General features: G+C 48.4%; 10 non-coding genes and 6 pseudogenes across 10 annotated transcripts; all 16 read left to right on the top strand.

Moving 5' to 3' along the window:
* Positions 1-950: 950 nt before the first annotated feature.
* LOC142716371 (U2 spliceosomal RNA) lies at positions 951-1141 on the top strand. The gene has a single exon (XR_012871612.1). It is a non-coding gene; the product is annotated as a U2 spliceosomal RNA (small nuclear RNA).
* Positions 1142-2415: 1274 nt separating this feature from the next.
* On the top strand, positions 2416-2606 carry LOC142716370 (U2 spliceosomal RNA). Its single transcript, XR_012871611.1, has one exon. It is a non-coding gene; the product is annotated as a U2 spliceosomal RNA (small nuclear RNA).
* Positions 2607-3880: 1274 nt separating this feature from the next.
* Positions 3881-4071, top strand: LOC142716369 (U2 spliceosomal RNA). Its single transcript, XR_012871610.1, has one exon. It is a non-coding gene; the product is annotated as a U2 spliceosomal RNA (small nuclear RNA).
* Positions 4072-5345: 1274 nt separating this feature from the next.
* On the top strand, positions 5346-5536 carry LOC142716368 (U2 spliceosomal RNA). The gene has a single exon (XR_012871609.1). It is a non-coding gene; the product is annotated as a U2 spliceosomal RNA (small nuclear RNA).
* Positions 5537-6810: 1274 nt separating this feature from the next.
* LOC142716414 (U2 spliceosomal RNA) lies at positions 6811-6880 on the top strand (annotated as a pseudogene).
* A 788-nt stretch (positions 6881-7668) lies between these two features.
* On the top strand, positions 7669-7847 carry LOC142716406 (U2 spliceosomal RNA; annotated as a pseudogene).
* Positions 7848-9121: 1274 nt separating this feature from the next.
* On the top strand, positions 9122-9312 carry LOC142716366 (U2 spliceosomal RNA). Its single transcript, XR_012871608.1, has one exon. It is a non-coding gene; the product is annotated as a U2 spliceosomal RNA (small nuclear RNA).
* Positions 9313-10586: 1274 nt separating this feature from the next.
* LOC142716409 (U2 spliceosomal RNA) lies at positions 10587-10668 on the top strand (annotated as a pseudogene).
* Positions 10669-11908: 1240 nt separating this feature from the next.
* LOC142716398 (U2 spliceosomal RNA) lies at positions 11909-12083 on the top strand (annotated as a pseudogene).
* Positions 12084-13357: 1274 nt separating this feature from the next.
* On the top strand, positions 13358-13548 carry LOC142716365 (U2 spliceosomal RNA). Its single transcript, XR_012871607.1, has one exon. It is a non-coding gene; the product is annotated as a U2 spliceosomal RNA (small nuclear RNA).
* Positions 13549-14822: 1274 nt separating this feature from the next.
* On the top strand, positions 14823-15013 carry LOC142716364 (U2 spliceosomal RNA). Its single transcript, XR_012871606.1, has one exon. It is a non-coding gene; the product is annotated as a U2 spliceosomal RNA (small nuclear RNA).
* Positions 15014-16287: 1274 nt separating this feature from the next.
* Positions 16288-16357, top strand: LOC142716410 (U2 spliceosomal RNA; annotated as a pseudogene).
* A 787-nt stretch (positions 16358-17144) lies between these two features.
* LOC142716405 (U2 spliceosomal RNA) lies at positions 17145-17325 on the top strand (annotated as a pseudogene).
* Positions 17326-18599: 1274 nt separating this feature from the next.
* Positions 18600-18790, top strand: LOC142716413 (U2 spliceosomal RNA). Its single transcript, XR_012871641.1, has one exon. It is a non-coding gene; the product is annotated as a U2 spliceosomal RNA (small nuclear RNA).
* Positions 18791-20064: 1274 nt separating this feature from the next.
* Positions 20065-20255, top strand: LOC142716399 (U2 spliceosomal RNA). The gene has a single exon (XR_012871637.1). It is a non-coding gene; the product is annotated as a U2 spliceosomal RNA (small nuclear RNA).
* Positions 20256-21529: 1274 nt separating this feature from the next.
* LOC142716387 (U2 spliceosomal RNA) lies at positions 21530-21720 on the top strand. Its single transcript, XR_012871627.1, has one exon. It is a non-coding gene; the product is annotated as a U2 spliceosomal RNA (small nuclear RNA).
* Positions 21721-21781: the final 61 nt, after the last annotated feature.

The raw sequence follows: 21781 nt of genomic DNA, 5'->3' as shown, positions 1-21781 counted from the left end.
ATTGATGCAGCACCACAGTCAAATAGTGGAGTAGGGGAACAGCAAACAGCCATTAAAGCAGCCAGCCGCCTACCCGCCACAATGGACCTACCTGTGTACACTAGATGGATGTGATGGAATGTACTGTCGTCCCTACATTTCAAGAAGAAGTAAGAATTGCAGTTGCAACAAAGCCTTGCTTGCCTACAAAGAGAGCAGCAATTTGGATTTGTTACTTTGTTACCTGGAAGAATAACAAACTGTGCAAGGATGGAGGTTGTAGGAGCAAGGAGAACAAGTTGTCTGTAAAGTTGGTGGATGCCTATTTTCCATTTTGCAGTCCCTTGTCTCCCTCTTGTGGCCTCCTGGAGGCAACTAGCTGTGCAAAAAAAAGACAGCCTGGCGGCCGGCTGTTGCAGTGTTGCCCTCTCAGGCAACACTGAGTGACTGACTGAGCCTCACCGTCTTATATAAAGTTCAGACGGAACTTTGCACGTGTCATAGTGGAGCCCTCAGGATTCCAGAGCCAGCTTTCTGACATCATAATGGGGCCTCAGAGATAAAAGCCTGGGCCCAGGCAGTGTTGGTCAGTGCTGCTCAGCAGGCAGCACCTGACTGGATTAAAGCTGATACAAGGTGTGAAAGGAGAAGGGGTGGCAGTGGGCATGCACTTACTGCTACTGCTGCCGCCGCCAGTATTTGCACGGCAGGAGGGCATTTGGGCGTTGCCAAGAAGGCGTTTTTATGTAGATTCCTCCTCTTTCAGCACTGCATTGTGGTGCAAGCAAAAGAAGCAAATCCTGTGTAGCTTCCTCTCCGGCCTTTATTCACCTCCCTCCCGCTTAGTAGCTGTAAATGTGTGTGAGCCTGCAGGGCCCCATGGAATTGCCTAGGAGTAGGCTGAATCAATCGCTGCAAGGGGTGAACAGCAGTATTAGGCAGGCTCGGTCAACGGCCGGCCCATTCGGGTTATCGCTTCTCGGCCTTTTGGCTAAGATCAAGTGTAGTATCTGTTCTTATCAGTTTAATATCTGATACGTCCCCTATCTGGGGACCATATATTAAATGGATTTTTAGAACAGGGAGATGGAAATAGAGCTTGCTCTGTCCACTCCACGCATTGACCTGGTATTGCAGTATTTCCAGGACCGGTGCACCCTTTCCTTATGTGTTGACTAAAAGCAGATTCCAAAAGTGTTTTTTCTCTTTGCCATTGTTTCTGTCTTTCTGAAGGGATCTCCCCTTTTAATCCCATTATTTCAACACCTGTTGGACAATGCATTTGTACAGTCATGTGTGATAATGAGCTCATTTATTAAATGCAATTAATTAATACATTGCCACCTCTTGTTGTGTGTGTGTGTGTGTGTCTTCTGTGTTTCTGTGTTTCCGGCATTTCACATTGGAACAGCTCATTCACCTTCCTTGTCTTCTCTCCGCCCTCCCTCCTAGGTAAGTTAAAGAGCTGCACCTGAGCCAGCCACTGATTGATGCAGCACCACAGTCAAATAGTGGAGTAGGGGAACAGCAAACAGCCATTAAAGCAGCCAGCCGCCTACCCGCCACAATGGACCTACCTGTGTACACTAGATGGATGTGATGGAATGTACTGTCGTCCCTACATTTCAAGAAGAAGTAAGAATTGCAGTTGCAACAAAGCCTTGCTTGCCTACAAAGAGAGCAGCAATTTGGATTTGTTACTTTGTTACCTGGAAGAATAACAAACTGTGCAAGGATGGAGGTTGTAGGAGCAAGGAGAACAAGTTGTCTGTAAAGTTGGTGGATGCCTATTTTCCATTTTGCAGTCCCTTGTCTCCCTCTTGTGGCCTCCTGGAGGCAACTAGCTGTGCAAAAAAAAGACAGCCTGGCGGCCGGCTGTTGCAGTGTTGCCCTCTCAGGCAACACTGAGTGACTGACTGAGCCTCACCGTCTTATATAAAGTTCAGACGGAACTTTGCACGTGTCATAGTGGAGCCCTCAGGATTCCAGAGCCAGCTTTCTGACATCATAATGGGGCCTCAGAGATAAAAGCCTGGGCCCAGGCAGTGTTGGTCAGTGCTGCTCAGCAGGCAGCACCTGACTGGATTAAAGCTGATACAAGGTGTGAAAGGAGAAGGGGTGGCAGTGGGCATGCACTTACTGCTACTGCTGCCGCCGCCAGTATTTGCACGGCAGGAGGGCATTTGGGCGTTGCCAAGAAGGCGTTTTTATGTAGATTCCTCCTCTTTCAGCACTGCATTGTGGTGCAAGCAAAAGAAGCAAATCCTGTGTAGCTTCCTCTCCGGCCTTTATTCACCTCCCTCCCGCTTAGTAGCTGTAAATGTGTGTGAGCCTGCAGGGCCCCATGGAATTGCCTAGGAGTAGGCTGAATCAATCGCTGCAAGGGGTGAACAGCAGTATTAGGCAGGCTCGGTCAACGGCCGGCCCATTCGGGTTATCGCTTCTCGGCCTTTTGGCTAAGATCAAGTGTAGTATCTGTTCTTATCAGTTTAATATCTGATACGTCCCCTATCTGGGGACCATATATTAAATGGATTTTTAGAACAGGGAGATGGAAATAGAGCTTGCTCTGTCCACTCCACGCATTGACCTGGTATTGCAGTATTTCCAGGACCGGTGCACCCTTTCCTTATGTGTTGACTAAAAGCAGATTCCAAAAGTGTTTTTTCTCTTTGCCATTGTTTCTGTCTTTCTGAAGGGATCTCCCCTTTTAATCCCATTATTTCAACACCTGTTGGACAATGCATTTGTACAGTCATGTGTGATAATGAGCTCATTTATTAAATGCAATTAATTAATACATTGCCACCTCTTGTTGTGTGTGTGTGTGTGTGTCTTCTGTGTTTCTGTGTTTCCGGCATTTCACATTGGAACAGCTCATTCACCTTCCTTGTCTTCTCTCCGCCCTCCCTCCTAGGTAAGTTAAAGAGCTGCACCTGAGCCAGCCACTGATTGATGCAGCACCACAGTCAAATAGTGGAGTAGGGGAACAGCAAACAGCCATTAAAGCAGCCAGCCGCCTACCCGCCACAATGGACCTACCTGTGTACACTAGATGGATGTGATGGAATGTACTGTCGTCCCTACATTTCAAGAAGAAGTAAGAATTGCAGTTGCAACAAAGCCTTGCTTGCCTACAAAGAGAGCAGCAATTTGGATTTGTTACTTTGTTACCTGGAAGAATAACAAACTGTGCAAGGATGGAGGTTGTAGGAGCAAGGAGAACAAGTTGTCTGTAAAGTTGGTGGATGCCTATTTTCCATTTTGCAGTCCCTTGTCTCCCTCTTGTGGCCTCCTGGAGGCAACTAGCTGTGCAAAAAAAAGACAGCCTGGCGGCCGGCTGTTGCAGTGTTGCCCTCTCAGGCAACACTGAGTGACTGACTGAGCCTCACCGTCTTATATAAAGTTCAGACGGAACTTTGCACGTGTCATAGTGGAGCCCTCAGGATTCCAGAGCCAGCTTTCTGACATCATAATGGGGCCTCAGAGATAAAAGCCTGGGCCCAGGCAGTGTTGGTCAGTGCTGCTCAGCAGGCAGCACCTGACTGGATTAAAGCTGATACAAGGTGTGAAAGGAGAAGGGGTGGCAGTGGGCATGCACTTACTGCTACTGCTGCCGCCGCCAGTATTTGCACGGCAGGAGGGCATTTGGGCGTTGCCAAGAAGGCGTTTTTATGTAGATTCCTCCTCTTTCAGCACTGCATTGTGGTGCAAGCAAAAGAAGCAAATCCTGTGTAGCTTCCTCTCCGGCCTTTATTCACCTCCCTCCCGCTTAGTAGCTGTAAATGTGTGTGAGCCTGCAGGGCCCCATGGAATTGCCTAGGAGTAGGCTGAATCAATCGCTGCAAGGGGTGAACAGCAGTATTAGGCAGGCTCGGTCAACGGCCGGCCCATTCGGGTTATCGCTTCTCGGCCTTTTGGCTAAGATCAAGTGTAGTATCTGTTCTTATCAGTTTAATATCTGATACGTCCCCTATCTGGGGACCATATATTAAATGGATTTTTAGAACAGGGAGATGGAAATAGAGCTTGCTCTGTCCACTCCACGCATTGACCTGGTATTGCAGTATTTCCAGGACCGGTGCACCCTTTCCTTATGTGTTGACTAAAAGCAGATTCCAAAAGTGTTTTTTCTCTTTGCCATTGTTTCTGTCTTTCTGAAGGGATCTCCCCTTTTAATCCCATTATTTCAACACCTGTTGGACAATGCATTTGTACAGTCATGTGTGATAATGAGCTCATTTATTAAATGCAATTAATTAATACATTGCCACCTCTTGTTGTGTGTGTGTGTGTGTGTCTTCTGTGTTTCTGTGTTTCCGGCATTTCACATTGGAACAGCTCATTCACCTTCCTTGTCTTCTCTCCGCCCTCCCTCCTAGGTAAGTTAAAGAGCTGCACCTGAGCCAGCCACTGATTGATGCAGCACCACAGTCAAATAGTGGAGTAGGGGAACAGCAAACAGCCATTAAAGCAGCCAGCCGCCTACCCGCCACAATGGACCTACCTGTGTACACTAGATGGATGTGATGGAATGTACTGTCGTCCCTACATTTCAAGAAGAAGTAAGAATTGCAGTTGCAACAAAGCCTTGCTTGCCTACAAAGAGAGCAGCAATTTGGATTTGTTACTTTGTTACCTGGAAGAATAACAAACTGTGCAAGGATGGAGGTTGTAGGAGCAAGGAGAACAAGTTGTCTGTAAAGTTGGTGGATGCCTATTTTCCATTTTGCAGTCCCTTGTCTCCCTCTTGTGGCCTCCTGGAGGCAACTAGCTGTGCAAAAAAAAGACAGCCTGGCGGCCGGCTGTTGCAGTGTTGCCCTCTCAGGCAACACTGAGTGACTGACTGAGCCTCACCGTCTTATATAAAGTTCAGACGGAACTTTGCACGTGTCATAGTGGAGCCCTCAGGATTCCAGAGCCAGCTTTCTGACATCATAATGGGGCCTCAGAGATAAAAGCCTGGGCCCAGGCAGTGTTGGTCAGTGCTGCTCAGCAGGCAGCACCTGACTGGATTAAAGCTGATACAAGGTGTGAAAGGAGAAGGGGTGGCAGTGGGCATGCACTTACTGCTACTGCTGCCGCCGCCAGTATTTGCACGGCAGGAGGGCATTTGGGCGTTGCCAAGAAGGCGTTTTTATGTAGATTCCTCCTCTTTCAGCACTGCATTGTGGTGCAAGCAAAAGAAGCAAATCCTGTGTAGCTTCCTCTCCGGCCTTTATTCACCTCCCTCCCGCTTAGTAGCTGTAAATGTGTGTGAGCCTGCAGGGCCCCATGGAATTGCCTAGGAGTAGGCTGAATCAATCGCTGCAAGGGGTGAACAGCAGTATTAGGCAGGCTCGGTCAACGGCCGGCCCATTCGGGTTATCGCTTCTCGGCCTTTTGGCTAAGATCAAGTGTAGTATCTGTTCTTATCAGTTTAATATCTGATACGTCCCCTATCTGGGGACCATATATTAAATGGATTTTTAGAACAGGGAGATGGAAATAGAGCTTGCTCTGTCCACTCCACGCATTGACCTGGTATTGCAGTATTTCCAGGACCGGTGCACCCTTTCCTTATGTGTTGACTAAAAGCAGATTCCAAAAGTGTTTTTTCTCTTTGCCATTGTTTCTGTCTTTCTGAAGGGATCTCCCCTTTTAATCCCATTATTTCAACACCTGTTGGACAATGCATTTGTACAGTCATGTGTGATAATGAGCTCATTTATTAAATGCAATTAATTAATACATTGCCACCTCTTGTTGTGTGTGTGTGTGTGTGTCTTCTGTGTTTCTGTGTTTCCGGCATTTCACATTGGAACAGCTCATTCACCTTCCTTGTCTTCTCTCCGCCCTCCCTCCTAGGTAAGTTAAAGAGCTGCACCTGAGCCAGCCACTGATTGATGCAGCACCACAGTCAAATAGTGGAGTAGGGGAACAGCAAACAGCCATTAAAGCAGCCAGCCGCCTACCCGCCACAATGGACCTACCTGTGTACACTAGATGGATGTGATGGAATGTACTGTCGTCCCTACATTTCAAGAAGAAGTAAGAATTGCAGTTGCAACAAAGCCTTGCTTGCCTACAAAGAGAGCAGCAATTTGGATTTGTTACTTTGTTACCTGGAAGAATAACAAACTGTGCAAGGATGGAGGTTGTAGGAGCAAGGAGAACAAGTTGTCTGTAAAGTTGGTGGATGCCTATTTTCCATTTTGCAGTCCCTTGTCTCCCTCTTGTGGCCTCCTGGAGGCAACTAGCTGTGCAAAAAAAAGACAGCCTGGCGGCCGGCTGTTGCAGTGTTGCCCTCTCAGGCAACACTGAGTGACTGACTGAGCCTCACCGTCTTATATAAAGTTCAGACGGAACTTTGCACGTGTCATAGTGGAGCCCTCAGGATTCCAGAGCCAGCTTTCTGACATCATAATGGGGCCTCAGAGATAAAAGCCTGGGCCCAGGCAGTGTTGGTCAGTGCTGCTCAGCAGGCAGCACCTGACTGGATTAAAGCTGATACAAGGTGTGAAAGGAGAAGGGGTGGCAGTGGGCATGCACTTACTGCTACTGCTGCCGCCGCCAGTATTTGCACGGCAGGAGGGCATTTGGGCGTTGCCAAGAAGGCGTTTTTATGTAGATTCCTCCTCTTTCAGCACTGCATTGTGGTGCAAGCAAAAGAAGCAAATCCTGTGTAGCTTCCTCTCCGGCCTTTATTCACCTCCCTCCCGCTTAGTAGCTGTAAATGTGTGTGAGCCTGCAGGGCCCCATGGAATTGCCTAGGAGTAGGCTGAATCAATCGCTGCAAGGGGTGAACAGCAGTATTAGGCAGGCTCGGTCAACGGCCGGCCCATTCGGGTTATCGCTTCTCGGCCTTTTGGCTAAGATCAAGTGTAGTACCTGCTCAAGCTGAGGTTAGTAATCATCCCTGCCGGTGGTACGTGGGCCATCGTAGGGGGATGACAGAACGCCGAGGTGAGGGCAGGGAACCACAACGGTCATCGCTCTGGTGTACGCATTTGGTTTAAAGGTACCATTTGTAGGTGACCAGGCGACCGCCGGATCGAGGTCAGGAGGTCGGGTAGTTTGAAAGCCCGAGTTGCTATGTGCCCCAGGGCTGGTGACCCTGGGGTGCCCTAACTCACTGGGGGTGGGATCCCACTGAGTGAAGGCACACTTGCACGCACTCTTCTTTCACACTTTTAAGCACACACCTTTATTCTCCCGGCCTTCTGGCTGGGAGATGAGGAATTTTTATATACCTGGCGGATGTCCAGGCTGTATCACAGCGCACATCCACTTATTTAATTTTGTTTTTCACTGTGTGTTTGTCACGTTTGTCACAAGGATTTTGGGATGCGGTGCCCTTTTGGGACCCTCCTGAGGTCTAGGGGGAAAATGTGTGGCCTTCTGGTTCCTTTTTCCCCTGCAACCCGGCCTCCCTTCTTCGGAGGGGAGGTGCAACTAGGATGCAGGCTCCTAGGTGGACACTGGGGTGGCAGCCCAGGTAGAAGCCTAGGAGTGTGTTTGGGTCTCCCTAAGCTTCGGCGAGGGGGGACCATCGATCCTTGATCCTCTAGGCCTATGGTTTGGAGGGTCAGGGAATGGTTATGCGGGGCCTCTCTCTTTTAAGAGAAGGGCTGCGATAGACCGCATCCTTGTGCACTTTTTGTGTGGCACCTCTGCACTTTTTATGCACTTGGGTGATAGAAAGCACGACTCGGGCTTTCAATAAAAAAAAAAAATCTGTTCTTATCAGTTTAATATCTGATACGTCCCCTATCTGGGGACCATATATTAAATGGATTTTTAGAACAGGGAGATGGAAATAGAGCTTGCTCTGTCCACTCCACGCATTGACCTGGTATTGCAGTATTTCCAGGACCGGTGCACCCTTTCCTTATGTGTTGACTAAAAGCAGATTCCAAAAGTGTTTTTTCTCTTTGCCATTGTTTCTGTCTTTCTGAAGGGATCTCCCCTTTTAATCCCATTATTTCAACACCTGTTGGACAATGCATTTGTACAGTCATGTGTGATAATGAGCTCATTTATTAAATGCAATTAATTAATACATTGCCACCTCTTGTTGTGTGTGTGTGTGTGTGTCTTCTGTGTTTCTGTGTTTCCGGCATTTCACATTGGAACAGCTCATTCACCTTCCTTGTCTTCTCTCCGCCCTCCCTCCTAGGTAAGTTAAAGAGCTGCACCTGAGCCAGCCACTGATTGATGCAGCACCACAGTCAAATAGTGGAGTAGGGGAACAGCAAACAGCCATTAAAGCAGCCAGCCGCCTACCCGCCACAATGGACCTACCTGTGTACACTAGATGGATGTGATGGAATGTACTGTCGTCCCTACATTTCAAGAAGAAGTAAGAATTGCAGTTGCAACAAAGCCTTGCTTGCCTACAAAGAGAGCAGCAATTTGGATTTGTTACTTTGTTACCTGGAAGAATAACAAACTGTGCAAGGATGGAGGTTGTAGGAGCAAGGAGAACAAGTTGTCTGTAAAGTTGGTGGATGCCTATTTTCCATTTTGCAGTCCCTTGTCTCCCTCTTGTGGCCTCCTGGAGGCAACTAGCTGTGCAAAAAAAAGACAGCCTGGCGGCCGGCTGTTGCAGTGTTGCCCTCTCAGGCAACACTGAGTGACTGACTGAGCCTCACCGTCTTATATAAAGTTCAGACGGAACTTTGCACGTGTCATAGTGGAGCCCTCAGGATTCCAGAGCCAGCTTTCTGACATCATAATGGGGCCTCAGAGATAAAAGCCTGGGCCCAGGCAGTGTTGGTCAGTGCTGCTCAGCAGGCAGCACCTGACTGGATTAAAGCTGATACAAGGTGTGAAAGGAGAAGGGGTGGCAGTGGGCATGCACTTACTGCTACTGCTGCCGCCGCCAGTATTTGCACGGCAGGAGGGCATTTGGGCGTTGCCAAGAAGGCGTTTTTATGTAGATTCCTCCTCTTTCAGCACTGCATTGTGGTGCAAGCAAAAGAAGCAAATCCTGTGTAGCTTCCTCTCCGGCCTTTATTCACCTCCCTCCCGCTTAGTAGCTGTAAATGTGTGTGAGCCTGCAGGGCCCCATGGAATTGCCTAGGAGTAGGCTGAATCAATCGCTGCAAGGGGTGAACAGCAGTATTAGGCAGGCTCGGTCAACGGCCGGCCCATTCGGGTTATCGCTTCTCGGCCTTTTGGCTAAGATCAAGTGTAGTATCTGTTCTTATCAGTTTAATATCTGATACGTCCCCTATCTGGGGACCATATATTAAATGGATTTTTAGAACAGGGAGATGGAAATAGAGCTTGCTCTGTCCACTCCACGCATTGACCTGGTATTGCAGTATTTCCAGGACCGGTGCACCCTTTCCTTATGTGTTGACTAAAAGCAGATTCCAAAAGTGTTTTTTCTCTTTGCCATTGTTTCTGTCTTTCTGAAGGGATCTCCCCTTTTAATCCCATTATTTCAACACCTGTTGGACAATGCATTTGTACAGTCATGTGTGATAATGAGCTCATTTATTAAATGCAATTAATTAATACATTGCCACCTCTTGTTGTGTGTGTGTGTGTGTGTCTTCTGTGTTTCTGTGTTTCCGGCATTTCACATTGGAACAGCTCATTCACCTTCCTTGTCTTCTCTCCGCCCTCCCTCCTAGGTAAGTTAAAGAGCTGCACCTGAGCCAGCCACTGATTGATGCAGCACCACAGTCAAATAGTGGAGTAGGGGAACAGCAAACAGCCATTAAAGCAGCCAGCCGCCTACCCGCCACAATGGACCTACCTGTGTACACTAGATGGATGTGATGGAATGTACTGTCGTCCCTACATTTCAAGAAGAAGTAAGAATTGCAGTTGCAACAAAGCCTTGCTTGCCTACAAAGAGAGCAGCAATTTGGATTTGTTACTTTGTTACCTGGAAGAATAACAAACTGTGCAAGGATGGAGGTTGTAGGAGCAAGGAGAACAAGTTGTCTGTAAAGTTGGTGGATGCCTATTTTCCATTTTGCAGTCCCTTGTCTCCCTCTTGTGGCCTCCTGGAGGCAACTAGCTGTGCAAAAAAAAGACAGCCTGGCGGCCGGCTGTTGCAGTGTTGCCCTCTCAGGCAACACTGAGTGACTGACTGAGCCTCACCGTCTTATATAAAGTTCAGACGGAACTTTGCACGTGTCATAGTGGAGCCCTCAGGATTCCAGAGCCAGCTTTCTGACATCATAATGGGGCCTCAGAGATAAAAGCCTGGGCCCAGGCAGTGTTGGTCAGTGCTGCTCAGCAGGCAGCACCTGACTGGATTAAAGCTGATACAAGGTGTGAAAGGAGAAGGGGTGGCAGTGGGCATGCACTTACTGCTACTGCTGCCGCCGCCAGTATTTGCACGGCAGGAGGGCATTTGGGCGTTGCCAAGAAGGCGTTTTTATGTAGATTCCTCCTCTTTCAGCACTGCATTGTGGTGCAAGCAAAAGAAGCAAATCCTGTGTAGCTTCCTCTCCGGCCTTTATTCACCTCCCTCCCGCTTAGTAGCTGTAAATGTGTGTGAGCCTGCAGGGCCCCATGGAATTGCCTAGGAGTAGGCTGAATCAATCGCTGCAAGGGGTGAACAGCAGTATTAGGCAGGCTCGGTCAACGGCCGGCCCATTCGGGTTATCGCTTCTCGGCCTTTTGGCTAAGATCAAGTGTAGTATCTGTTCCTGTGCTACAATACACTGCACAGGCATGGCCCCCTCTTGCAACGGTCTCGAGGGCCATTACCAGGACTGTGTTTCGCTTCATCTGGGGCTCGAAAATGGACAGAGTAAAGCGGACTGTTATGTACAAGGAGCCCCGCAAAGGTGGGAAGGGTATACCCGACATTCCCACTCTGCTGCGGATCGCTTTTGTATGTGACTGTGTTCGTAGGACTCTGAGGACAGCAAACGGCTCTGCGGGCAAGGCCATGTCCCGCTACTTCCTCCTTCCCCTCTGGCGAGGTTTTGGCTGGGATAAGTGGGACAGCTCCTTCCCTTACAACTGGCACGCTCCCGGGTTCTACGGAGATGTCGTCCGGTTTGTGAGGGAGCATCAACTGGAGGGTCTTAAGCCCGACTTGTGGAAACCTAAGACGATCCACAAGCACATCAGAGCAAAGGACTCACTGGAGTTTGTTCCAGGGCTTCATGCCGACACGTTGGAGACTGTTTGGACTAACGTGTCATCTGGCAGGTTGACCAACGGGCACAAGGACATTTCATGGATGGCCATCCAGGGAGGACTGCCTCTTAGGTCATTCATGCATGCCCGCAACCTGTGCAAGACCCGGTACTGCCCCAGGTGCCCCTTCACGGAGGAAACATCTTTGCACATTTTCTGGCAGTGCCCCTTTGCACAGGGTCTGTTGAAAGCCTTGGAACACGAACTCAAGGACTCAGTTCCCAGGAACAGACTGTCGTACCGCTCGGTACTTTATGGACTATTTCCTGGGAATACCACGGATGGAGCAATCCAGGAAGCCTGGCGCCTTATGAACTGTTTTAAGGACGCTATATGGTTCGCCAGGAATCGTCTGATTTTGCGGAGAGAGAGTGTGTCCGTCCAGGACTGCCGCAGGCTGATCCACAGCCTGCTCAGAGACTATTCCACCTGGGACAGCCCGGACGTCGATGAGGAAGAGGACTGATACTCCCCTTCCCCCCACTCTCCCTTCTTGTGTGTTGTCTTTCAATAAAGCTTCGGGCCTGTGATTTCCCGCTTCCCTATCCCCTCCTACCCACTCCCCTATCCCATCACTTGTCTGTAATGCTTTGTTGTTTGGCTTTAGTGAATGCAAGAATGTTAGTGTAGCATGTGGTGTAATGTATAGCATAGGCTAGACTGTACTGTGTATTATACTGTCATGTTATGTTTGACGACTGTTATTATTTATTATTTGCTGCTTCATGGCTCGCGCTGCGTCGCAGTAATGTTTGTATGATGACGATTGATTGTCAATAAAGCATTTTTCAATCAAAAAATCTGTTCTTATCAGTTTAATATCTGATACGTCCCCTATCTGGGGACCATATATTAAATGGATTTTTAGAACAGGGAGATGGAAATAGAGCTTGCTCTGTCCACTCCACGCATTGACCTGGTATTGCAGTATTTCCAGGACCGGTGCACCCTTTCCTTATGTGTTGACTAAAAGCAGATTCCAAAAGTGTTTTTTCTCTTTGCCATTGTTTCTGTCTTTCTGAAGGGATCTCCCCTTTTAATCCCATTATTTCAACACCTGTTGGACAATGCATTTGTACAGTCATGTGTGATAATGAGCTCATTTATTAAATGCAATTAATTAATACATTGCCACCTCTTGTTGTGTGTGTGTGTGTGTGTCTTCTGTGTTTCTGTGTTTCCGGCATTTCACATTGGAACAGCTCATTCACCTTCCTTGTCTTCTCTCCGCCCTCCCTCCTAGGTAAGTTAAAGAGCTGCACCTGAGCCAGCCACTGATTGATGCAGCACCACAGTCAAATAGTGGAGTAGGGGAACAGCAAACAGCCATTAAAGCAGCCAGCCGCCTACCCGCCACAATGGACCTACCTGTGTACACTAGATGGATGTGATGGAATGTACTGTCGTCCCTACATTTCAAGAAGAAGTAAGAATTGCAGTTGCAACAAAGCCTTGCTTGCCTACAAAGAGAGCAGCAATTTGGATTTGTTACTTTGTTACCTGGAAGAATAACAAACTGTGCAAGGATGGAGGTTGTAGGAGCAAGGAGAACAAGTTGTCTGTAAAGTTGGTGGATGCCTATTTTCCATTTTGCAGTCCCTTGTCTCCCTCTTGTGGCCTCCTGGAGGCAACTAGCTGTGCAAAAAAAAGACAGCCTGGCGGCCGGCTGTTGCAGTGTTGCCCTCTCAGGCAACACTGAGTGACTGACTGAGCCTCACCGTCTTATATAAAGTTCAGACGGAACTTTGCACGTGTCATAGTGGAGCCCTCAGGATTCCAGAGCCAGCTTTCTGACATCATAATGGGGCCTCAGAGATAAAAGCCTGGGCCCAGGCAGTGTTGGTCAGTGCTGCTCAGCAGGCAGCACCTGACTGGATTAAAGCTGATACAAGGTGTGAAAGGAGAAGGGGTGGCAGTGGGCATGCACTTACTGCTACTGCTGCCGCCGCCAGTATTTGCACGGCAGGAGGGCATTTGGGCGTTGCCAAGAAGGCGTTTTTATGTAGATTCCTCCTCTTTCAGCACTGCATTGTGGTGCAAGCAAAAGAAGCAAATCCTGTGTAGCTTCCTCTCCGGCCTTTATTCACCTCCCTCCCGCTTAGTAGCTGTAAATGTGTGTGAGCCTGCAGGGCCCCATGGAATTGCCTAGGAGTAGGCTGAATCAATCGCTGCAAGGGGTGAACAGCAGTATTAGGCAGGCTCGGTCAACGGCCGGCCCATTCGGGTTATCGCTTCTCGGCCTTTTGGCTAAGATCAAGTGTAGTATCTGTTCTTATCAGTTTAATATCTGATACGTCCCCTATCTGGGGACCATATATTAAATGGATTTTTAGAACAGGGAGATGGAAATAGAGCTTGCTCTGTCCACTCCACGCATTGACCTGGTATTGCAGTATTTCCAGGACCGGTGCACCCTTTCCTTATGTGTTGACTAAAAGCAGATTCCAAAAGTGTTTTTTCTCTTTGCCATTGTTTCTGTCTTTCTGAAGGGATCTCCCCTTTTAATCCCATTATTTCAACACCTGTTGGACAATGCATTTGTACAGTCATGTGTGATAATGAGCTCATTTATTAAATGCAATTAATTAATACATTGCCACCTCTTGTTGTGTGTGTGTGTGTGTGTCTTCTGTGTTTCTGTGTTTCCGGCATTTCACATTGGAACAGCTCATTCACCTTCCTTGTCTTCTCTCCGCCCTCCCTCCTAGGTAAGTTAAAGAGCTGCACCTGAGCCAGCCACTGATTGATGCAGCACCACAGTCAAATAGTGGAGTAGGGGAACAGCAAACAGCCATTAAAGCAGCCAGCCGCCTACCCGCCACAATGGACCTACCTGTGTACACTAGATGGATGTGATGGAATGTACTGTCGTCCCTACATTTCAAGAAGAAGTAAGAATTGCAGTTGCAACAAAGCCTTGCTTGCCTACAAAGAGAGCAGCAATTTGGATTTGTTACTTTGTTACCTGGAAGAATAACAAACTGTGCAAGGATGGAGGTTGTAGGAGCAAGGAGAACAAGTTGTCTGTAAAGTTGGTGGATGCCTATTTTCCATTTTGCAGTCCCTTGTCTCCCTCTTGTGGCCTCCTGGAGGCAACTAGCTGTGCAAAAAAAAGACAGCCTGGCGGCCGGCTGTTGCAGTGTTGCCCTCTCAGGCAACACTGAGTGACTGACTGAGCCTCACCGTCTTATATAAAGTTCAGACGGAACTTTGCACGTGTCATAGTGGAGCCCTCAGGATTCCAGAGCCAGCTTTCTGACATCATAATGGGGCCTCAGAGATAAAAGCCTGGGCCCAGGCAGTGTTGGTCAGTGCTGCTCAGCAGGCAGCACCTGACTGGATTAAAGCTGATACAAGGTGTGAAAGGAGAAGGGGTGGCAGTGGGCATGCACTTACTGCTACTGCTGCCGCCGCCAGTATTTGCACGGCAGGAGGGCATTTGGGCGTTGCCAAGAAGGCGTTTTTATGTAGATTCCTCCTCTTTCAGCACTGCATTGTGGTGCAAGCAAAAGAAGCAAATCCTGTGTAGCTTCCTCTCCGGCCTTTATTCACCTCCCTCCCGCTTAGTAGCTGTAAATGTGTGTGAGCCTGCAGGGCCCCATGGAATTGCCTAGGAGTAGGCTGAATCAATCGCTGCAAGGGGTGAACAGCAGTATTAGGCAGGCTCGGTCAACGGCCGGCCCATTCGGGTTATCGCTTCTCGGCCTTTTGGCTAAGATCAAGTGTAGTATCTGTTCTTATCAGTTTAATATCTGATACGTCCCCTATCTGGGGACCATATATTAAATGGATTTTTAGAACAGGGAGATGGAAATAGAGCTTGCTCTGTCCACTCCACGCATTGACCTGGTATTGCAGTATTTCCAGGACCGGTGCACCCTTTCCTTATGTGTTGACTAAAAGCAGATTCCAAAAGTGTTTTTTCTCTTTGCCATTGTTTCTGTCTTTCTGAAGGGATCTCCCCTTTTAATCCCATTATTTCAACACCTGTTGGACAATGCATTTGTACAGTCATGTGTGATAATGAGCTCATTTATTAAATGCAATTAATTAATACATTGCCACCTCTTGTTGTGTGTGTGTGTGTGTGTCTTCTGTGTTTCTGTGTTTCCGGCATTTCACATTGGAACAGCTCATTCACCTTCCTTGTCTTCTCTCCGCCCTCCCTCCTAGGTAAGTTAAAGAGCTGCACCTGAGCCAGCCACTGATTGATGCAGCACCACAGTCAAATAGTGGAGTAGGGGAACAGCAAACAGCCATTAAAGCAGCCAGCCGCCTACCCGCCACAATGGACCTACCTGTGTACACTAGATGGATGTGATGGAATGTACTGTCGTCCCTACATTTCAAGAAGAAGTAAGAATTGCAGTTGCAACAAAGCCTTGCTTGCCTACAAAGAGAGCAGCAATTTGGATTTGTTACTTTGTTACCTGGAAGAATAACAAACTGTGCAAGGATGGAGGTTGTAGGAGCAAGGAGAACAAGTTGTCTGTAAAGTTGGTGGATGCCTATTTTCCATTTTGCAGTCCCTTGTCTCCCTCTTGTGGCCTCCTGGAGGCAACTAGCTGTGCAAAAAAAAGACAGCCTGGCGGCCGGCTGTTGCAGTGTTGCCCTCTCAGGCAACACTGAGTGACTGACTGAGCCTCACCGTCTTATATAAAGTTCAGACGGAACTTTGCACGTGTCATAGTGGAGCCCTCAGGATTCCAGAGCCAGCTTTCTGACATCATAATGGGGCCTCAGAGATAAAAGCCTGGGCCCAGGCAGTGTTGGTCAGTGCTGCTCAGCAGGCAGCACCTGACTGGATTAAAGCTGATACAAGGTGTGAAAGGAGAAGGGGTGGCAGTGGGCATGCACTTACTGCTACTGCTGCCGCCGCCAGTATTTGCACGGCAGGAGGGCATTTGGGCGTTGCCAAGAAGGCGTTTTTATGTAGATTCCTCCTCTTTCAGCACTGCATTGTGGTGCAAGCAAAAGAAGCAAATCCTGTGTAGCTTCCTCTCCGGCCTTTATTCACCTCCCTCCCGCTTAGTAGCTGTAAATGTGTGTGAGCCTGCAGGGCCCCATGGAATTGCCTAGGAGTAGGCTGAATCAATCGCTGCAAGGGGTGAACAGCAGTATTAGGCAGGCTCGGTCAACGGCCGGCCCATTCGGGTTATCGCTTCTCGGCCTTTTGGCTAAGATCAAGTGTAGTACCTGCTCAAGCTGAGGTTAGTAATCATCCCTGCCGGTGGTACGTGGGCCATCGTAGGGGGATGACAGAACGCCGAGGTGAGGGCAGGGAACCACAACGGTCATCGCTCTGGTGTACGCATTTGGTTTAAAGGTACCATTTGTAGGTGACCAGGCGACCGCCGGATCGAGGTCATTAGGCCGGGTAGTTTGGAAGCCCGAGTTGCTATGTGCCCCAGGGCTGGTGACCCTGGGGTGCCCTAACTCACTGGGGGTGGGATCCCACTGAGTGAAGGCACACTTGCACGCACTCTCTTTCACGCTATATGAGCACACACCTTTATTCTCCCGGCCTTCTGGCTGGGAGATGAGGAATTTTTTATACCTGGCGGATGTCCAGGCTGTATCACAGCGCACATCCACTTATTTAATTTTGTTTTTCACTGTGTGTTTGTCACGTTTGTCACAAGGATTTTGGGATGCGGTGCCCTTTTGGGACCCTCCTGAGGTCTAGGGGGAAAATGTGTGGCCTTCTGGTTCCTTTTTCCCCTGCAACCCGGCCTCCCTTCTTCGGAGGGGAGGTGCAACTAGGATGCAGGCTCCTAGGTGGACACTGGGGTGGCAGCCCAGGTAGAAGCCTAGGAGTGTGTTTGGGTCTCCCTAAGCTTCGGCGAGGGGGGACCATCGATCCTTGATCCTCTAGGCCTATGGTTTGGAGGGTCAGGGAATGGTTATGCGGGGCCTCTCTCTTTTAAGAGAAGGGCTGCGATAGACCGCATCCTTGTGCACTTTTTGTGTGGCACCTCTGCACTTTTTATGCACTTGGGTGATAGAAAGCACGACTCGGGCTTTCAATAAAAAAAAAAAAAATCTGTTCTTATCAGTTTAATATCTGATACGTCCCCTATCTGGGGACCATATATTAAATGGATTTTTAGAACAGGGAGATGGAAATAGAGCTTGCTCTGTCCACTCCACGCATTGACCTGGTATTGCAGTATTTCCAGGACCGGTGCACCCTTTCCTTATGTGTTGACTAAAAGCAGATTCCAAAAGTGTTTTTTCTCTTTGCCATTGTTTCTGTCTTTCTGAAGGGATCTCCCCTTTTAATCCCATTATTTCAACACCTGTTGGACAATGCATTTGTACAGTCATGTGTGATAATGAGCTCATTTATTAAATGCAATTAATTAATACATTGCCACCTCTTGTTGTGTGTGTGTGTGTGTGTCTTCTGTGTTTCTGTGTTTCCGGCATTTCACATTGGAACAGCTCATTCACCTTCCTTGTCTTCTCTCCGCCCTCCCTCCTAGGTAAGTTAAAGAGCTGCACCTGAGCCAGCCACTGATTGATGCAGCACCACAGTCAAATAGTGGAGTAGGGGAACAGCAAACAGCCATTAAAGCAGCCAGCCGCCTACCCGCCACAATGGACCTACCTGTGTACACTAGATGGATGTGATGGAATGTACTGTCGTCCCTACATTTCAAGAAGAAGTAAGAATTGCAGTTGCAACAAAGCCTTGCTTGCCTACAAAGAGAGCAGCAATTTGGATTTGTTACTTTGTTACCTGGAAGAATAACAAACTGTGCAAGGATGGAGGTTGTAGGAGCAAGGAGAACAAGTTGTCTGTAAAGTTGGTGGATGCCTATTTTCCATTTTGCAGTCCCTTGTCTCCCTCTTGTGGCCTCCTGGAGGCAACTAGCTGTGCAAAAAAAAGACAGCCTGGCGGCCGGCTGTTGCAGTGTTGCCCTCTCAGGCAACACTGAGTGACTGACTGAGCCTCACCGTCTTATATAAAGTTCAGACGGAACTTTGCACGTGTCATAGTGGAGCCCTCAGGATTCCAGAGCCAGCTTTCTGACATCATAATGGGGCCTCAGAGATAAAAGCCTGGGCCCAGGCAGTGTTGGTCAGTGCTGCTCAGCAGGCAGCACCTGACTGGATTAAAGCTGATACAAGGTGTGAAAGGAGAAGGGGTGGCAGTGGGCATGCACTTACTGCTACTGCTGCCGCCGCCAGTATTTGCACGGCAGGAGGGCATTTGGGCGTTGCCAAGAAGGCGTTTTTATGTAGATTCCTCCTCTTTCAGCACTGCATTGTGGTGCAAGCAAAAGAAGCAAATCCTGTGTAGCTTCCTCTCCGGCCTTTATTCACCTCCCTCCCGCTTAGTAGCTGTAAATGTGTGTGAGCCTGCAGGGCCCCATGGAATTGCCTAGGAGTAGGCTGAATCAATCGCTGCAAGGGGTGAACAGCAGTATTAGGCAGGCTCGGTCAACGGCCGGCCCATTCGGGTTATCGCTTCTCGGCCTTTTGGCTAAGATCAAGTGTAGTATCTGTTCTTATCAGTTTAATATCTGATACGTCCCCTATCTGGGGACCATATATTAAATGGATTTTTAGAACAGGGAGATGGAAATAGAGCTTGCTCTGTCCACTCCACGCATTGACCTGGTATTGCAGTATTTCCAGGACCGGTGCACCCTTTCCTTATGTGTTGACTAAAAGCAGATTCCAAAAGTGTTTTTTCTCTTTGCCATTGTTTCTGTCTTTCTGAAGGGATCTCCCCTTTTAATCCCATTATTTCAACACCTGTTGGACAATGCATTTGTACAGTCATGTGTGATAATGAGCTCATTTATTAAATGCAATTAATTAATACATTGCCACCTCTTGTTGTGTGTGTGTGTGTGTGTCTTCTGTGTTTCTGTGTTTCCGGCATTTCACATTGGAACAGCTCATTCACCTTCCTTGTCTTCTCTCCGCCCTCCCTCCTAGGTAAGTTAAAGAGCTGCACCTGAGCCAGCCACTGATTGATGCAGCACCACAGTCAAATAGTGGAGTAGGGGAACAGCAAACAGCCATTAAAGCAGCCAGCCGCCTACCCGCCACAATGGACCTACCTGTGTACACTAGATGGATGTGATGGAATGTACTGTCGTCCCTACATTTCAAGAAGAAGTAAGAATTGCAGTTGCAACAAAGCCTTGCTTGCCTACAAAGAGAGCAGCAATTTGGATTTGTTACTTTGTTACCTGGAAGAATAACAAACTGTGCAAGGATGGAGGTTGTAGGAGCAAGGAGAACAAGTTGTCTGTAAAGTTGGTGGATGCCTATTTTCCATTTTGCAGTCCCTTGTCTCCCTCTTGTGGCCTCCTGGAGGCAACTAGCTGTGCAAAAAAAAGACAGCCTGGCGGCCGGCTGTTGCAGTGTTGCCCTCTCAGGCAACACTGAGTGACTGACTGAGCCTCACCGTCTTATATAAAGTTCAGACGGAACTTTGCACGTGTCATAGTGGAGCCCTCAGGATTCCAGAGCCAGCTTTCTGACATCATAATGGGGCCTCAGAGATAAAAGCCTGGGCCCAGGCAGTGTTGGTCAGTGCTGCTCAGCAGGCAGCACCTGACTGGATTAAAGCTGATACAAGGTGTGAAAGGAGAAGGGGTGGCAGTGGGCATGCACTTACTGCTACTGCTGCCGCCGCCAGTATTTGCACGGCAGGAGGGCATTTGGGCGTTGCCAAGAAGGCGTTTTTATGTAGATTCCTCCTCTTTCAGCACTGCATTGTGGTGCAAGCAAAAGAAGCAAATCCTGTGTAGCTTCCTCTCCGGCCTTTATTCACCTCCCTCCCGCTTAGTAGCTGTAAATGTGTGTGAGCCTGCAGGGCCCCATGGAATTGCCTAGGAGTAGGCTGAATCAATCGCTGCAAGGGGTGAACAGCAGTATTAGGCAGGCTCGGTCAACGGCCGGCCCATTCGGGTTATCGCTTCTCGGCCTTTTGGCTAAGATCAAGTGTAGTATCTGTTCTTATCAGTTTAATATCTGATACGTCCCCTATCTGGGGACCATATATTAAATGGATTTTTAGAACAGGGAGATGGAAATAGAGCTTGCTCTGTCCACTCCACGCATTGACCTGGTATTGCAGTATTTCCAGGACCGGTGCACCCTTTCCTTATGTGTTGACTAAAAGCAGATTCCAAAAGTGTTTTTTCTCTTTGCCATTGTTTCTGTCTTTCTGAAGGGATCTCCCCTTTTAATCCCATTATTTCAACACCTGTTGGACAATGCATTTGTACAGTCATGTGTGATAATGAGCTCATTTATTAAATGCAATTAATTAATACATTGCCACCTCTTGTTGTGTGTGTGTGTGTGTGTCTTCTGTGTTTCTGTGTTTCCGGCATTTCACATTGGAACAGCTCATTCACCTTCCTTGTCTTCTCTCCGCCCTCCCTCCTAGGTAAGTTAAAGAGCTGCACCTGAGCCAGCCACTGATTGATGCAGCACCACAGTCAAATAGTGGAGTAGGGGAACAGCAAACAGCCATTAAAGCAGCCAGCCGCCTACCCGCCACAATGGACCTACCTGTGTACACTAGATGGATGTGATGGAATGTACTGTCGTCCCTACATTTCAAGAAGAAGTAAGAATTGCAGTTGCAACAAAGCCTTGCTTGCCTACAAAGAGAGCAGCAATTTGGATTTGTTACTTTGTTACCTGGAAGAATAACAAACTGTGCAAGGATGGAGGTTGTAGGAGCAAGGAGAACAAGTTGTCTGTAAAGTTGGTGGATGCCTATTTTCCATTTTGCAGTCCCTTGTCTCCCTCTTGTGGCCTCCTGGAGGCAACTAGCTGTGCAAAAAAAAGACAGCCTGGCGGCCGGCTGTTGCAGTGTTGCCCTCTCAGGCAACACTGAGTGACTGACTGAGCCTCACCGTCTTATATAAAGTTCAGACGGAACTTTGCACGTGTCATAGTGGAGCCCTCAGGATTCCAGAGCCAGCTTTCTGACATCATAATGGGGCCTCAGAGATAAAAGCCTGGGCCCAGGCAGTGTTGGTCAGTGCTGCTCAGCAGGCAGCACCTGACTGGATTAAAGCTGATACAAGGTGTGAAAGGAGAAGGGGTGGCAGTGGGCATGCACTTACTGCTACTGCTGCCGCCGCCAGTATTTGCACGGCAGGAGGGCATTTGGGCGTTGCCAAGAAGGCGTTTTTATGTAGATTCCTCCTCTTTCAGCACTGCATTGTGGTGCAAGCAAAAGAAGCAAATCCTGTGTAGCTTCCTCTCCGGCCTTTATTCACCTCCCTCCCGCTTAGTAGCTGTAAATGTGTGTGAGCCTGCAGGGCCCCATGGAATTGCCTAGGAGTAGGCTGAATCAATCGCTGCAAGGGGTGAACAGCAGTATTAGGCAGGCTCGGTCAACGGCCGGCCCATTCGGGTTATCGCTTCTCGGCCTTTTGGCTAAGATCAAGTGTAGTATCTGTTCTTATCAGTTTAATATCTGATACGTCCCCTATCTGGGGACCATATATTAAATGGATTTTTAGAACAGGGAGATGGAAATAGAGCTTGCTCTGTCCACTCCACGCATTGACCTGGTATTGCAGTATTTCCAGGACCGGTGCACCCTTTCCTTATGTGTTGACTAAAAGCAGATTCCAAAAGTGTTTTTTCTCTTTGCCATTGTTTCTGT

This window comes from Rhinoderma darwinii, unplaced genomic scaffold (genome assembly GCF_050947455.1).
Source record: "Rhinoderma darwinii isolate aRhiDar2 unplaced genomic scaffold, aRhiDar2.hap1 Scaffold_4489, whole genome shotgun sequence".
Lineage (NCBI taxonomy): Eukaryota > Metazoa > Chordata > Amphibia > Anura > Rhinodermatidae > Rhinoderma > Rhinoderma darwinii.
This window is presented reverse-complemented; position numbering and strand designations above follow the sequence as displayed.